The sequence below is a fragment of the Dioscorea cayenensis genome, chromosome 11 (genome assembly GCF_009730915.1).
Source record: "Dioscorea cayenensis subsp. rotundata cultivar TDr96_F1 chromosome 11, TDr96_F1_v2_PseudoChromosome.rev07_lg8_w22 25.fasta, whole genome shotgun sequence".
In the NCBI taxonomy this organism is placed as follows: domain Eukaryota; kingdom Viridiplantae; phylum Streptophyta; class Magnoliopsida; order Dioscoreales; family Dioscoreaceae; genus Dioscorea; species Dioscorea cayenensis.
The window spans coordinates 14,269,226-14,271,447 of record NC_052481.1 but is presented as its reverse complement, the minus strand read 5'-3'; the positions used below and the strand labels follow the sequence as shown (position 1 = coordinate 14,271,447).

Below are 2,222 nucleotides of genomic sequence, written 5' to 3'. Positions count from 1 at the left end.
TGAAGCAGGCATTCATCCACATGTTGCAGCAATCCACACAGTTCAATAGTTTAGCCGATGAGGATCCAAATAGTCATATAGAGAACTTTCTCGAGGTGTGTGATATGCTCAAGATAAACGGGCTGAAGGATGATGCCATCAAGTTGAGAGCCTGCCAATTTTCCTTAAAGGGGAGAGTGAAGCAGTGGCTACACTCATTACCTAGAACATCAATTACCACATGGGAGGAGATGGTAGAAGCTTTTCTTGCCTGTTATTTCCCTCTTGGAAAATCTACAAAGCTTAGGAATGAGATCTCATCCTTTGTATAGTCAGAATTGGAGTCTCTATTTGAGACATAGGAAAGGTTCAAGAAGCTTTTGAGAAAGTGCCCGCAACACGAATTCCCAGAGTGGATGATTGTTCAGACCTTTTACAATGGGTTAAATCCGAGCACAAGGCAACTCTTGGATATGACAGCAGGAGGTACCTTAGGTAGCAAGACCCCCGGTGAGGCCCATCAACTAACTAAAGAAATGGGGTTAAATAGCTACCAATGGAATGCTAGGGAGAAGAAGAAGGTGGCCAGGCTTCATAAGATAGATGCAGTAACTTCATTGGTGGCTCAAGTGGAATCATTGAGTAAGAAGTTAGATGTTCTAACTTCGAATAGAGTGGTGGTCGTGCCTACTTGCACCTGGTGTGGTGGAGGACATGCTCCCTCCAATTGCCGATCTCCATTGGTGATGCATCTTCGGTTGAGAATGTTGATTTTGTGGGTATTGCAATGAGGAATCAAGGGAATCCATATAGCAACACTTACAATCCGGGTTGGAAGAATCATCCCAATTTCTCATGGAGTAACCAAGTTCCACAAAAGGCCATACGGCCACTGGGTTTCCAGCAACAACAAGCCCCAAACATGGAGAACCGAGTTTCTGGTTTGGAGACCCGAATGACTGATTTGGAGAAGGCCTTGAATAGATTCATGCAATCATTGGATACAAGGTTTCAATCAGTTGAGGCTACACTTCGTAACGACACCGCTTCTTTGCACAACCTTGAGAATCAAGTGGGGCAAATTGCAAAGTCTCTATCGGAGAGATCACAACGAAGCTTGCCAAGCAATACCGAGACCAATCCTAGAGAGCATGTAAAGGTGATCACTTTGAGAAGTGGTCATGAGGTTGAAGGTAGGTTTCTGAGTGAGAAGCCTAATGAACACACACGAGGTCATAGAGGTTGAAGAGGGAGCAAGCAAAGAGAAGGAGGTGTCACCCCCATCTTTCAAGCCAAGAATCCCTTATCCCTCTAGATTAAAGAATGACCAAGAGGATGAACAATACAAAAAGTTCCTGAGTTTGTTCAAGTAACTCCATATCAATATTCCTTTTGTTGAGGCATTGGCCCAAATGCCTAAGTATGCAAAATTCTTGAAGGATTGTTGACTAACGGAGAGTGCATCAGTGATCTTAGATGCTTCTTGCTCGACGATTTTGAAAAAGAACATGCCGAACAAGAGGAAAGACCCAGGAAGCTTCATCATTCCATGCAACATTGGCAATTTAGGTGAAGAAATGGCATTGGCAGACTCAGGGGTTAGTATCAACGTCATGCCATACACCTTCTTTTAGAAGCTAGGCTTGGGCGAGCCTAGACCCACTCGGATGACTTTGTAATTGGCAGATCTAACAGTGAGACATCCGAGGGGTATCATCGAAGATGTGCATGTCAAGGTGGACAAGTATAATTTTCCTGTAGATTTTGTGGTGCTCGATGTCGACGAGGATGCTGATGTATCCTTGATACTTTGGAGGCCGTTCTTGCGGACTTCCAAGGTATTGATTGACATGGATGGCGGGGACCTAACTTTGAGAGTTGGAGATGACAAGCTCACATACCCCCTTAATGAAGCCATACGGTATTCTCTTGATTTCGATGATACTTTGTATTTTCTAGATACTACTGATGAGATTATTGATGAATATATGTACGAGATGTTCAATCCGGACCCCTACGAGGGTTTGTTCGACCAAGAGGAGAAAAATGAAGAAATAATGATGCTTGGTTCGATGGAAGAAGTACCGTCTACTCTGGGGATCCTAAAGAAGGTGCTTCGGAAGATGAAGAGGGCGAGGAGAAGCCACCGGAAATGCTCCAAGGCTGTTGGAGATGTGCGTGAATTGAACAAGTTGGATGAACCATTGCTTTGTGGTCCCAAGCCCGATAACTCTACCTCTACC

The 2,222-nt window shown here is 44.3% G+C and overlaps 1 non-coding gene across 1 annotated transcript; it reads right to left on the bottom strand.

Annotated features, from left to right (window-relative positions):
• Positions 1-278: 278 nt before the first annotated feature.
• LOC120272815 lies at positions 279-385 on the bottom strand. The gene has a single exon (XR_005540350.1). It is a non-coding gene; the product is annotated as a small nucleolar RNA R71 (small nucleolar RNA).
• Positions 386-2,222: the final 1,837 nt, after the last annotated feature.